Raw genomic sequence first — 15,200 nt, forward strand, 5'->3', positions numbered from 1 at the left:
TGTAAGTGTTTCTGGATGACATAAACATTTGAATTGGTGCACTAAGTAACACAGATTGCACTCCCCAATGTAGGTGGGCCTCATTGAATCTTTTGGAGGCTTGAATAGACCAAATGGTAGCAGAAGGGAGAATTATCTCTCTTTGCCTGACTGGGACATCAGTCTTCCCCTGCACTTGGACTTATATCATCGGTTCTCCTGGCTCTTAGGCTTTGGGACTCAGATTAGAACTACACCACTGGCTTTCCTACAGACAACAGGATGTAGAACTTCTTAGTCTCCTTAATTGTGTGAGCCGATTCCATATAATAAATCTCTCTATATATGTATAGATATAGAGAGAGGTTTATTATATTATATATATATATATGTTATAAGGAATTGGCTCACAAAATTATCTATATCTATATAGATATAGATACCTATATATAATATATATCATATACATAGATATATGTAGATATATAGATTTATTATATAATAGATTGCATATATTATCTATATCTATATATTATTTATATCTATATATAGATATATAATTCCTACTGATTCTATATATATAGATATATCTTTGTTGCTGATTCTATATATATAGATACATATTTCCTATTGATTGTTTCTCTGAAAAACACTGACAGATAGATAGATAAAAGATGGATCTATAGATATATATAATAGTATAAAATATCTATAAAAATAGATATAAAATAAAGAGATAAAATATATTTTAAAAAACATAAAAACAAAGATATTTCCGTGTGAATGTGTGTGAGTACACATCATCTATTTTCTAGCCCTGTCCACTGAGAAGGCCTAGAACAATGATACCCTAGTAGCAAAGAGCACACTTGGTGCCTAGATATTGGCTTTTCCAATAAAAGGAACCAGAACTCCCTGGATAAATATTTGATTACAGGGCTGAGAAAGGGAAAGTACAAGATGACTTGTAATATCTTGTGTGCCAGAAAGGAAAGAAGGGCTCAAAAAAAGGATGGGGACATGTTACAAGGAAGCAAGAATGAATCTGAAGGGGTTCTGATGGCCAAATCTGGGATGGTTTAAGGAAAAAAATCAAAACTCATGAATAAAATAAACAACCATTAGTTCACACCTACATAAAATATTTGAATAAATAAATATTCCTTACAGTAGGTGTCCAATAGATCAATGTGGAAAGAATGATGAAAATAGAAAACCACCATTAGGAAAATAGAACAGTGATAACTTTGGCAGACAAGAATTATTAATGGATACCAAAATTAGTAGGTTACAAAAAGTGTGATGAGAAACAGGAATAGCTTCAAAATATCTTCCCATGGGACACTTATTAAGTGATCAAAGTTAATAAGACCAGTAATAAAATATATTGACATCATGTAGTCCAGATATGATGCACCTAGAAGAACACACCATGATTTCTGTGACATTTTCCCCAAAATGTCAAAAATGCTTGAATCTAACCTGAGAACACATCAGACAAATTCAAATTGAGGAACATTCGACAAATAACTAGCTAGAACTCTTTAAAATTGTCTAGGCCATTAAAGAAAAGGAAAAACAGAAACTGCCACAGATTGTAGGAGACTAAGGAGACACCACTAAGTACAATATGGGACACTGGACTGGATCCTGAACCAGAAAAAAAGACATTAGTGGGAGAATTGGTGAAATTCAAATGAATATCCCATCAATGCTGTATTAGTCCATTCTCACATTGCTATAAGGAAATACCTGAGGCTGGGCAATTTATAAAGGAAAGAGGTTTAATTAACTCACAGTTCAGCATGGCTGGAGAGACCTCAGGAAACTTACAATCATGGTGGAAGGCAAAGGGGAAGAAGGGGATCTTCTTCACAAGGCAGCAGGAAGCAGAAGTACAAGCAAGGGAAATGCCAGACAATTATAAAACCATCAGATTTAATGAGAACTCACTTACTACCATGAGAACAGCATGGGGGAAACTGCCCCCACAATCCAATCACTTCCCACTGGCTCCCTCCCACAACATGTGTGGATTATGGGAACTACAATTTAATATGAGATTTGGGTGGGGACACAGTCAAACCATATAAAATGCTAATTATTTGCTTTCAATAATTATACTGTGGTTTTGCAAGATGTTAAAACAAGGGGAAGCTGAGGAAAAGGCATATGAAAACTACTATTTTGTGTACCTTTTCTGCAACTCTAAAATTATTTTAAGATAAAAAGTTTAAAATACATAGTATTTTTCCTTATAAAAGTAATGCTTATTAATTGTAGCAAATTGGGAAAATTTAGAAGCACAATTTTTTAAAAACAAACCAGTAATTCCATCACCACAAGATCAAATCTGTTCTTATTTTGGCATAATCACACACATACATTCATTTGTTTCCAAAATTATGCTAATAAAATATTCATTCTTATCTAACCTGCTTTTTCCCCCACTTAATATCACCAGCACTTATCCCATAGAATCAAAATTCTTTAATATTGTTTTAAACAGCAGCAAAGCATTTCATATACAGATATGTAAATTTATTTATTTATTTATCTTAATTGTGAAATGATCCTTTATTGAAATATTTTTCTTTGTGCTTCTTAACTAGCTTGGTATTCCACCGCACCACTGTTGACATCATCTATGACGTCATAAGGGTGGCGGCCATCAATATCACAGCCCACAGACTCGACAGTCCCCAGAATCTCTTTAACGGTTCCAGAGAGTTATCTGGCTAAAGATCATTGCCGCATCTGTCCAGCAATGTGGACAATCTCATCAAAAGTGATATTTCCATTGTGTTTAATGCTTTTCTGTTTTTTTCTATCTCTTGGTGGTTCCTTGAGGACTTTTATAATCATGGCCGTGGCAGAAGGTACCACCTCATTCTGGGTCTGTCTGTACTGAATGGTCAATTTCACTGTAATCCTCAGACCCTTCCAGTCACTGATTGCCTTGGCAATGTCATTACCAAATTTTTTTGAACACAGACCCAGGGTGGCCAATCTTGGGTGTCAGCCCAGACATGGCACCACCACCTTTATCCCTGGTGCACGTCAGGTATACGACTTTAATCTTGCTGGGGTCGAACTTCGGTGGCGTGGTGGAGGCCGCTGGTGTCAGATGAACCTGGATTCAGGACGACTGAAGAAAGTTGCACCTTGGCCTCCTTCGAGACAAAAGCTGAAAGCAGATATGTAAATTTATTCAATTCAGTATTTCCTGAAGTATATTTTGCAGAGCCTCTTTTCTATAGTATATTAAGAAGTATTATGTAATAAAGGGATTCAGTGACCAAAGGAATTTGAGAAGCACTGAGTTAAATGAGGTCAAATAGTTGATTGCTTTTTTTGCAAGAATTCTGAGAAGATTCTTGCTAATATGCCTTGTGATTTCTCAAAATATATAGTATGTATGTCCTAAATTTATTTGATCACACAATCCTGTGTGTGTGTGTGTGTGTGTGTGCGCGCGCGCGGGGCATCTTATGAAATTTGTTTCTGCAGAACACATTTTGGGAGATTCCAATCTCTTTTTGATAATTTGCAATATTTCACTATCATATATAATACTGTTGTGACTATCTTCTCATATAAATCTTGCAGTATAAAACTTACAAGTATCTCTGTTTCCTTATGATCAAATCTCAAAAATGTAACTGTTGAGTCAATGACTACACAGTTTGTAGAGTTTCTTGACACCTACTAGCCAAATCGTACTCCTGAAAGAATGACTAATTTATATTCTCACCAGCAGTATAAGAAAAGAGAGAGAAACTAGGGGGAGAGACGATAGATTTCAGATGTCGAAAGAGTGGACTGTGAATATAGATTTTGTCAGAGGTAGTGCAGAAGTGGCTGAGTTCATTTTTCTGAACTTTTTAACTAAAAGGGTATTTTGATATCAATCCAGGCCACACTCTTTCTTGGAATTTTTTAACAACAGTGTTTAGTCCTAGTACAGTGTTGATTAGTTATGTAGTAGTGGCTGGAATTAGCTCAGTCTTTGCCAATTTACAGCTACTGAAAATATTTCACTCACTCATCTCCAATTTTTTTTCTAATATTTTAGAAACATTGGTTCCATCAGATCAAAGACTTCCTACACTTAGTTAAAATCAAGACTGCTATCAATTCACTTGTTGTTTGGGGGCCAGTGGGACACATGGAAAGTGGTATGGGGCGGGGGGCAATGTTAGCCTTCTTGACATGGGCATACAAAGCTAGGAGTCCATCTGTCCTAACCACAGGCCCCACCAGAGGCAGGTGAGGACCCAGAACTTATTAGGGTCTCACAGATCTCAATATTCAGCCCAGAGGAGACAGTGATGCTTGGTTTTTCTTTAGAGGTGAGAGATTTTTAGCTCGCCACTGGCTTCATCAACCTCTGGAGAAATCAGGAATCCTGAGCTAGATATTTAACAAAAGTTTGTAAAAGCTGAAAACCGTGTAATGATAGTGTGTCTCTGGACCATAACAGCATATGGAACCAGATACCAGACTAGTTTTCAAGACAAAATGACCTTTGTTAAATTACATGAAAATAATAGGGAGGCAGGGTGTTGCAAGGATACCACCCTGCAAATGCAGAGGCCAGGGCTTTCGTTTGGTCTGTCCACTAAACTAATTTAATAACAAGCTGTGTGACCTTGGGTAAACTGCCTAACCTCTCTGGACCTCCTGCTGTCCCCATCTCTAATTAGGTCTTAAATGACTTCAGTTTGCATATCAAGTATTTGACAAAAAGTCAAAATTATTGCAGAGAAAAAAACAATTTATAGTCACCATCACTGCTCATAGCATATCAATCATTTGGGTAGCAGCATGGATAATTTAAGTTTCTCCCTGAGAGAGCATATCAGATGTCAAATGACCTGCTTGATGACCTTTCAACCCACCAAGTTCTTTCTAGCCTCAGGGTATTTGCGCTTGCTACTGGATTTGCCCACAAATATTTCCCTTTGACTTGCAGCTATTTCTCACTTCTCCATCTCAGTTAAAATCTCAGCTACAATCTCTCCAAAGAGGCCTTACCTGGCCAGTCACACTCTAGCCCCTCCTCACTCCATTTTAATTGCTTCAAAACACTTGAAATGATCAAACTTAGGGATTTGATCATATGCCTATTGCCTGTTTCCCTCCACAGAATGTAAGATCCACAAAAGACAGATCTTGTGGTCTTGTTCGGTCTGTGCCTAGAACATTGCCCAGCACTGCAAATACCCCAAGGCAGGAAGTAACTCAGTGGGCTGAAAATCAGAAAGGAGGCCATGCGACTGAAGCTTGTAGAGTGGGGAGAAAAGTGGTGAGAGGTAATATCAGGGAGGTAGGCAGGGGCTAGATCACATAGGTGTTATTGGCTATGGTGACTAAGTGAGAGTAATGCTGTTATTGGTAAACCTTTGAATCTTCTCAGATGTGTATACTTCTAAAAGCAAATCATTTTCAAACAGCTATATTTGACCTATTACTAGTAAGCACTTACTTGAGACATACATCACAGCTGATCACCACATCCCAGTGTGTCACAAATTTATAGTTTTACAAGATAACCTCAAAAACAGGGGCTCCAGGGAGGGGCTTCAGAGAGTTTGTGAGTCCTTGAAGCAAAAGGAAAAATTTTGCTGTGAAGTGCAAGCATTCATGTGTGCTACTGGAGAGAGGTTCCGTGAGCTCCAGCCTGTTCTCAATAGGGCTCTATCACCTCCCAATTTAAGAATCATTGATCCCTGCTCTCAGCTTTCTCTGAACACCTTGATTCTTCCAGCATCTTGTTCTAGGCTGGTAAATATGTTTGCTGTCTGTTTAAATCACAACTTAAATCTGTGAAATATACTTTCTTCAGTAAGCAAGCAGAGAAATAAACATGGGGAACATTTACTTTTAAAAAAAGATCAATTAGCAAATGACAACCCATGATAAATCAGTGCCCATGTGTTAAGTAACCAGAGTGCAGGTGGCAAGGGCTGATTTTCCTCCCAGTGACAGTCGCTGAAATATCCACATAAGATGATCTTTAAATATTTGACTGTTGCCTTAAAATAGCTACCTTGGTTTTTTAAAAAGAACATAATTTTAAAACCCTTAGCTTATTTTTAATTTATAGTCCTTGAAAAAAAAAATAAGTGGCTGGCCCAATCATTTATATGCTTGGGCAAAAGCAATACATCTATATAAAAGTACAGTGATATATTTCTGTTGCTACTTTAATGTGCTGCTCCTCGCCCTGTATGTTCTGATTCATTGGAGAGTAGCAATCATGTCGACAGGCGCTGTTCTTCAGTTCCCATCAGCGACAACTAAAGGCCAATTCAAGGTTGTGGTGGGGTCATGAATCTAACACAGTCGCTGATAGAACAATTTCCCTTCCACACAGCATTGTCAGTGGGACACACTGGGAATAGACAGGGAGGCTGGCTGTGTGCATCTCTATCTTCTTGCTTTTCCTTTTGTTTCAGAGCCGGTGTCTGTGGTGTGTGCCAATCCAGCACCATTAGGGAATAGAGGGCCAGTCCGTGGAAAATTGATAAGGGAGAAAATTTCTAACGCCTCAAGAATTTGGGAGGGGGGTGGGAAATAAGCCTGTCCCTCTGTACAAACAAGTCATCCAACAATCTATTACAAGAGGGTCAAGAGCAGAGAAACAGAAGGAGAGGCAGAAATAAAGCCTGCTGGTTGGAAACAAGAGAGGTCTCAGAGCTTTACAAAAGAAAATGTTTACATTCCAGAGACTCGGAGGGTTAATTAAATAACCGAGTTCTCTGTTCTTTCATTGCCCAAATAGTGTCTGAATGAGTGAAGATGCTGTCTCTGCAGCTGCTTTTTGTGTTCCTTCCTCATTCTAGGCTGCAGTCCACGGCTGACCAGAAAGCCAACCTTATCTCTATTAGTCCAGAGGGTGAAGGCAGGTTTAATTTAAAACCAAGTCCAAAGATAGGGCATCTTGGATGAGGCCTTCATAGTTAGTGTCATAACTTGTGTGGGCTAAGCCTCAAGTTTTGTTGAGATAAAAGCGTCTGGAAAGTGGGTGAAGGATGAGTACCAAGGAGTCAGCTAGTTGTGGGGGCAGGTTCCCGCAAGTGAATGGTTCCAGGTCACAGTGTGCAAAGAGCAAGGAGTCTTTCAAGCATTAACGACATTTCACGGTGGTTTTAAACATGGACTTTGAGTTCAGAGAGGACACAAAGGGGTTAAGAATTCACTCAAAGACATGGTAGTGGGTGTGCAGCTGTGACTCGATCCAAGGCCTGTTGGAGTCCAGAGCCCTAAGAGTCTAGGACTCTTAGTCCGAGACTTGTGGCTTCCTGTTTTGGACGCCCATGTGAAGGAGGTTGACCATGGCACCCACCTTTCACGTATCCCTCTGGGTCCCAAATCCCAACTGCACTGATGGCAGTCCTGGTTGTAAATGTGAGAATTCTTTGCCCTAATAGAATCAATATTTCAAATATTAGGAAAACACTTAAGATGAGTGAGTAACATGTTTTTGATAGCTATAAACTGGCAAAGACGGAGCTAGTTCCAGCTGCTACTACATAACTAAGCATTTCTCGCTTCCTATAACAAAGACAGTTACTTAGGAGGAATAATAAACATGAAATAAACAGTTCATTAATCCATATAAGAGGCAAATCCACCACCACAGTTGCTGTATTTACTATTCTTTTTTTCACAGACAAGGGTTTTGCTCTGTTGCCCAGGCTGCAGTGCAATGGTGTGATCATAGCGCACCGTAACCTCGGACTCCACCAGGTCCAGTCTTTTTCTTTTAGCTTTCTTTTTTTAAGAGAAAAAATCCCAATCTCTTAAATGATATTTTCCCCTGTATAAAATGAATACATTGTTGCTATATTTTTTACATTATTATTATATTATTGTTTTGGAAGTATTGTACTGAAAAATAAAAGAAAGAAATTAACTAGCCTTAGTGCTACCATACTATTAATATTTTAACGTAGTTCTGCTTCACTTATTTTATATGCATAATTTTTGTCAGTTGTTTAACGGTCATACTACTTACATACTTTTGAAAACAATTTTTAAAATTTAACATTTTTATGTAAGCATTTTCTCATGTTATTATGAACTCTTAATAAATATCATTTTAATGGCTGCTTAATGTTCCAGCAAGTGGATATTCCAGAATTTACTTAATGATCCCTTTATTACCAGACATTAACTGGTTTCTAATTTTTTAGTATTACAAATAATGTCATGATAAATATTTGGGGACATTTTCCACATTTCAGATTATTTCCTTAGGCTAGATTTACAGAAGTAGAATTGCAGAGTCAAAAGGTAACAAACTTGCACATTGAGCACATGTACCCTAAAACTTAAAGTATAATAATAATAAAAAAAGGTATGAAAACATTCAACACTCTCAAGAAATATTGTCATATTGCTTTATAAAAGGGCTGATGCAGTTTGCACTGCCACTGGCAGCTAATCGAGCAAAACTGCAATGTGACTAAAACAGTTTATGGAGTTAGACCAGGGTTTCTCAACCTCAGCACAATTGACCTTTTGTGTAGGATAATTCTTTGTTATGGGAGGCTGTCGTGTGTATTGTAGGAATGTTTAGCAGTATCCCCGCTATCTATCCACTAGAATTCAGTAGCAACCCTCAGTTATGACAACAAAAAATGTCTCCAGACATTGCCACATGCATCCTAGGGGGCAAAATCATCCCTGGTTAAGACCTCATGTGTTAGACAAACTTTAACTTTCATTTGAGCTCTACCACATACTAGCAAGCCAATGTGGGCAGGTTACTTGATCTCTCTGGCTCATCATTTACTCATTGTAAACTGGGGATGGTTACACTCACAGGAGCTGGAAGTGCCCTGTGAAAGGACCTGGCTTTTGTGTGAATGAAGGAGAGGTGGGTTTAGTGAATCACTGATATTCATTCCTTTATTTATGCACTCATTCAGTTAGTATTTATTGGGCCATTACTACATACCAGGAGTTGTTCCAGGCACAAAGGATACAGCAGTGTATAAAATATTGTCCTCGGCCGGGCGCGGTGGCTCACGCTTGTAATCCCAGCACTTTGGGAGGCCGAGGCGGGCGGATCACGAGGTCAGGAGATCGAGACCACGGTGAAACCCCGTCTCTACTAAAAATACAAAAAATTAGCCGGGCGCGGTGGCGGGCGCCTGTAGTCCCAGCTACTCGGAGAGGCTGAGGCAGGAGAATGGCGTGAACCCGGGAGGCGGAGCTTGCAGTGAGCCGAGATCGCGCCACTGCACTCTAGCCTGGGCGACAGAGCGAGACTCCGTCTCAAAAAAAAAAAAAAAAAAAAAAAAAAAAAAAAAAAAAAAAAAAAAAAAAAATTTTGTCCTCATGGAGCTTATATTCGAGTGGAGAGATAGGCAATAAATGAGATTGGAAAAGTGAACTATATGATATGTTAGGAAAGAGGATAGAAATTGTTCGGCAGGTGGGAGAGGTTAAAATTTTAGATAGGATAGATCTGGAAGTCTCTATCGAAGAGGGACAATTAAAACTTGACTGTGCCATGTAGGCGCGGAAGTAAGGGCAGTCCAGATGGAGGGAAGAGCAAGTGCAAAGGCCCTGAAACAGAAATGTGCCCAGAATGTTCAAGGACTCACAGGTAAGCCAGTGTGCCTGCAGGAGGCTGGAGAAGGAATTAAGACATTGGTGAGTGGTTGGCTGGTGGCCTGGTGATGAGGGATTATAGAGACTTTGTTTTTACTCTAAGTGAGATGGGAAGCCATTAGATATCATTGTTTGGTACGCTTTAAAGTAATCTTTGACAAGAAATTGTGGAAGGTGAAATAGGAAATATAAGAGTGTCTGTCTAGGGGGTATAGAGTTGAGTGGAAAAATGGAAAAAACCTGCTTTTCCATGTCAACAGGGCTTACCTAGCCAACTTCCAAATTATTTCCATCTTATTTTGAAATAATTCCATCTTATTTCCACTGAAAGGTCTAACTTGCCTGGAGGCAAGGCTTCAGGGTCAATAAGGAGAGCTGATTGCAGGACTATGCATCACCATCTGATTACCTGGGTGTGCTTCATGCTCTCGTGTGTGTGTGACATTGTCATGGATGCAATGTTCTCCTCAGAACATGGAATTCAACCTGCTGTCCTCTCTTGGTACCAATAATGAAGCTTTTAAAGCATCCCTGAAAGGTATGTCCATTTCTTTTTCTCCTTAAATATGATTGGGAAGTGATTAATTAGAGTGAGAAACAGACAATAACTCAAAAGAACAAAGTAGTGTGGGCAGGGACCATAGTTTGGTCTTATGGCTAAAGAGTGATTGGACAAGTTATTGAAACAAATTTCTCTGTCTTAGGGAATTTGAATGTTGACTTTCTTGGTGAGACTATATCAATGGTATGCATTTCATAATCATCTTTTATTCCAGTATTATGACTCAGATTTAAGGTGTATCTTTTATTCATGTCAACAAGTATAAACACATGCTTGAATGATTTTCTGCTTTAGTCCAAGGTGATATTAATCAGAATTCATTTCAGATAAAAATCTCAACATGCACTTGAACTCGAAGGTGAGAGTGCATTTCATTCTGTTCTCATTTTATGGAGCAACTCTTCTGCCAGCTCTGGATTGGCAACTTGACTCTTTTGCAAAAGTTGGTTCTCAGGAGCTCCTACAGAGTGGAAAAAATCCTTGATCCCAGTCTTAAAGATAAGAGGGATTAGCTCCTTGATGCTTCATAAGGTTTGTGACATTTTAGGTGATTCTGTGAATTTCAAAATTTTAAACCTTGTTTATATTTTGTGAAAGTAAAATTTAAAATTGTTTAATCCAATTCTGCTCCTTCTATTCATTTCAGAGTTATTGTGCAAGGATTTGCTAAAGGACCAAAGACAACTGCCAACCTCTTCGAAGGCAATTTTCCTGCATCAATGTCACACAGGTAGATTGCCTGGGACTGCATTTATTCATTTCCCAATTTTTTTTAAATCGTACTTCACCCTGGATTAATTGCTTGACAATGTCAGTTCATTTCTTTGTGGGATCCCCAAATGGGAATTCAATCACTGCCTCTGATCAAGTGGGGAACCTTCATCTGCTTGGGATGACAAAGATCTGCAGTCTCCTCACCCAGCTACCTGTTCATCAGTTAGTCCCTTTGGCAGAATCATCCATGCCATTGGAACACTTGGGGAAGCCTGTCTGATTACTTAAATTTTTCTTTGTCACCTAGTGAGCCTGCCTTGTCCAACTCTGTAACTTTGAATGTGAGGAGAAACTGGCTGTTTGTGTAAACATAAATGTCTCTTCACAACTGAACACTTTCCACCCTTGTCTTAGGATGGTGTGCATTTCCACTGTTTGCCTGTTACTGTCACCCCACAGCTGCTCTGGGAAGCAGTGCAGGAGATTCCCTCCCTGAGTTCTCCGACCACAGTGGATGACTCCAGTGGCTTCAAGAAACATCCATGACAGTACTGGGGATCATTCGTTGGTTTCACAGTGTAGGGCCTGGTTTGTGATTCCCTCTAATGGCAGACCAGGCCTCTGGACCAGAAATGGGGCCATGGAAAGTAGCATGAAAGGATCTCAGCAACAGGAATAAACAGATGTGGTTCTAGCAGCGCTTGTTTCATTAGATATTTCAACCTGCTTAAGTGGAGAAATAGTACACTTGAACCAATTGAAAAAACCCAGAACGATCCACACCTATTTGCTGAGTCCTGAAAAGAATGCAATTCCTAATCTATCCATCTATCGAAACCATGACCCAAACCAATATCACCATCAAACCTACCCCCACCATCAAACACACACTCTAGGAAGGGAGAGAGGGTGCAGAATAAGGATCAAAGGAATAAAGAAGAATATCAAATAATTCTGCACAGTAAACCTAAACTAAAGTAAAATTATATCAATCCTCCTTTTCCCATCAAAGACTAAGCATTCTGGTACATGAAATAATTTAAGGTACAGTAATTCGCTTTCACAGAAACATAATTTTCCAACTCAAGAGTAACTTATATGTACAGTGGGAATCAAAGTATCCTTTTAGTCTTTAATAAACCAAGCATTATAATGAAGATAGTGTCTAAACAGCTTTCTCCTTTTAGTGGTCTGCACCAAAGAAGATAAATAGATGGGCTTAGCTACAGAAAGGCAGCCTCCACGGACAGGAGGTGAATGCATCCTTCTTCTGCATGTGGTGCTGAGAATCAGGAGGGCTTGCAAACTTCACGGGACAGGTGTATCCTTCTTTTGCTTTTCACAATTACGGATCTGGAACATTCCAGCTCCTTGGCAGCAAAGAAGATTACCAGATGTAAAAGAATGCAAAGGGTATCTCTGGAGGGGAAAAGTCTTTCAGGCTCTTGGGATTCTTTGGCCCCTTGTTAGAAATTGTGTGTGCCCTACTCTCCTGGCCTGAGGAAGAACCAATGCTTGGCGAAGGCTGAGGTTTAGATGTATGGCCACAGTGGCTTTGCAGCTGGTTTTCTGAACCATTCCAATTCAGAGGCAGATCAAGATTAAGCTCAAAGAGAAGAATTTTAGGCATGGGATAAAACTTAATTTTCCTGATGACAGAAATGAGAGCTAAAGTGAGAAAGTGCTAATGAAAGATTCCAGGCAAAGAAGGCAGGGCCAGCTGCCAGTTTACAGACTGAACTTGGCAGACAGACAGTAGAGCTCTGACAGGGAGTTTCTCTGTGCATTTTAGAAGAAGGCAGAATAGATCTAAATGCAGCCAACCTATTGATTTATTCTCTTTGTACTGGACATGGCTTTTTATTAAAGAAAGCAGATATTCAATAGTGTTAACTAGTAATGGGAATTGACTTTTCACTAATTGCACAGACCTTGGCATTAATACACTTTAATGGAACCTGGGCTCTGTGTCCCTCAGATCAATCCCGAAGTTTTTCTCTAACTCTTTCTGGTCAAAGGATATGAATGGCATTGTAACCGAGGAGACCTTTTTTAATCTTTTTTTTTTTTTAATTCACGGAATAAATAGGCTGAGGAACTTTCTTTTATTCCAAGATACCAGAGAAAAGGGTAGTTTTGTGACCTCTAAAATACATAGAAACTTTGTGGGTCTGAACTGACTTTGGAGCTTGGTGTTGGCAATTTAAAATTCGGTTGTGAAGGCTGGAAAAGAGTTTAGCTTCCCATGCACCTGGCTGGGTCCTGCCCTTGCTGGATTTTCTGAGGTAGAAGAATCATCACTTATTCATCATTCATTTGTTAGATTTATTAAAAGTAAATAGGATCCCTGACAGCTGCTGGGCTCATATATGGACCTGGAGCCAAGGATATGAGAATATGGGTTGCCCTGGCAAACTTCTACAGCAGAATCTGACCTCACCAAAGGGAAAGTAGCATGGCATACCGGATCCTGCCATGAACAAGGACATTCCTGAAGGCCCCAGGATAGCAAATATCCCATCTCCAGTTCTCCAAGATTTATTGCCAGATTCTTTCTCCAGCCACAGAAGATTAGGAGGACCCTCTAAGACAATGATGCTTTAAATCCAAAGCATGAGACTTTGAGGTTCTCAGGGAGGATGTTTGTCTCATTAATCTTTGAATATGACAATGCCTGGAGTCAGGACCAGACGAACCCGGTTTAATTTATAGTTTTACGTCTTTCTAGCTTGGTGGTAATAAGTCAGTCTCTGTGAGCCTCTATGTCCTCATTTGCAAAAAAAAAAAAAAAAGAAAAGAAAATAGAAACACATGATTCAAAGGGTTGTTGAGGGATTCAAATAAAATACTGTATGTAAAGCTTTTAGCTCATTGAGGGCTCATTCAGTAAATGGTAGTTATGATTATCATCATCTTTGAATCCTTTGCACTTAGACATTGGGCATTTGGTAAATGTAAGTTGAGTGAATGGGTTCATTCTTTGATTCAACTAATTTTGTGCCTGTTACATGCCAAGCACTATTCTGCAGTGCACAGACACACCTCCTGACCTCATGGAGTGTACAGTTTGGTGGGGATACAGGAACAGAGAAGTAAATGAATGGATAAACATTCTGAAATTTAATTTTGGATAGTAATAAGTTCCATGAAAGATATTAAGCAAGATAAGGGGATCAAAAGTGATTGTGTGTGTGTCACAGAGAAAGAAAGAAAGAAAGAAAGGAAGAAAGAAAGAAAGAAAAGAAAGAAAGAAAAAAAGAAAGGAAGAAAGAAAGAAAGAAAAGAAAGAAAGAAAAGAAAGAAAGAAAGAAAGAAAGAAAGAAAGAAAGAAAGAAAGAAAGAAAGAAAGAGAAAGAAAGAAAGAAAAGAAAGAAAGAAAGAAGAAAGAGTATAGCAAGTGAAAGTCTATGGGGGAGACAAATGAATACATATAAACAGGGATTTCTTTGGGTACTTATAATGCATCTGCCCTACTTGTTTTAATCCCTTTGACCAAGTGTTCACTCAACAACATCTCTCTGTACTTGATGAACTCTTGTGCTGTAGTTTCTCATTACACAGTGAGGTGAGATAACTCCCATTAGGTGAGTGTCTTTATTTGTTTTCATCCTTGACCTTGTGTCCTTTTCCCTAAAGTGTCCCCCACCTCCATCCCAGGACTTCATCTCAAAAATAAACATAAAAGGCAGGAAAATGCCTCCCTTTTCATATCTGACTTCTGCACTTCCAGGCTTGCCTTACAGAAGTGGACAGCCATGGATTCGAGATGTGTCAAAATTGGAAGGAGCTTTGCTTTCCATTTGGCCCTGAAAAAGTGTTCCACAACTGGACTGCCATATTGAATTATTTTCAGCAGTAGAAATTCTTCGATGGCCCATTTCAGACCAGCCTCTAATTTGAAAGTAATAACATTTGGGCAAAGCTTAGATGGACTAAGTTGCTGCCGAGGGCTTGGTGGGCTTTGAGGTAATTGGTTTTACTCAGTTGCTGATGCTTCACTTGGACAAATGAGAAATCAAACTACAGCTCAGTTTGCAGAAAAGCCCGTGTCAGCAGTTTAGTCTGACTACTATTTCAGAGCTTGTTATGTTATTGGCAATAAAATGCAACTAATATACTGTTAATTAATATTGCATCCTACAGCTAATTTATCACATTATTAATCAGAGTGATAAAGCCAAGGAAAATGCAGCTCACCTTTAGTGTCCTTTCATCTCTTTTAAACACTTGTATTTACACACAAATAGGTGTTTTGGTCAACAATGTCAAGGGTTTGGGTGGTCCTGGATGAGTGTATTTTATTTTCAAACTGTAACTT

The 15,200-nt window shown here is 39.0% G+C and overlaps 1 long non-coding RNA gene across 1 annotated transcript; it reads left to right on the plus strand.

Moving 5' to 3' along the window:
• The first annotated feature begins 2,644 nt into the window (after positions 1–2,644).
• On the plus strand, positions 2,645–14,956 carry LOC129484294 (uncharacterized). The gene is made up of 6 exons (XR_010121499.1): positions 2,645–2,767; positions 9,938–10,144; positions 10,495–10,699; positions 10,815–10,898; positions 12,070–12,203; positions 14,519–14,956. It is a non-coding gene; the product is annotated as an uncharacterized lncRNA (long non-coding RNA).
• The last annotated feature ends 244 nt before the right edge of the window (positions 14,957–15,200 follow it).

Source organism: Symphalangus syndactylus, chromosome 6, assembly GCF_028878055.3.
Source record: "Symphalangus syndactylus isolate Jambi chromosome 6, NHGRI_mSymSyn1-v2.1_pri, whole genome shotgun sequence".
In the NCBI taxonomy this organism is placed as follows: domain Eukaryota; kingdom Metazoa; phylum Chordata; class Mammalia; order Primates; family Hylobatidae; genus Symphalangus; species Symphalangus syndactylus.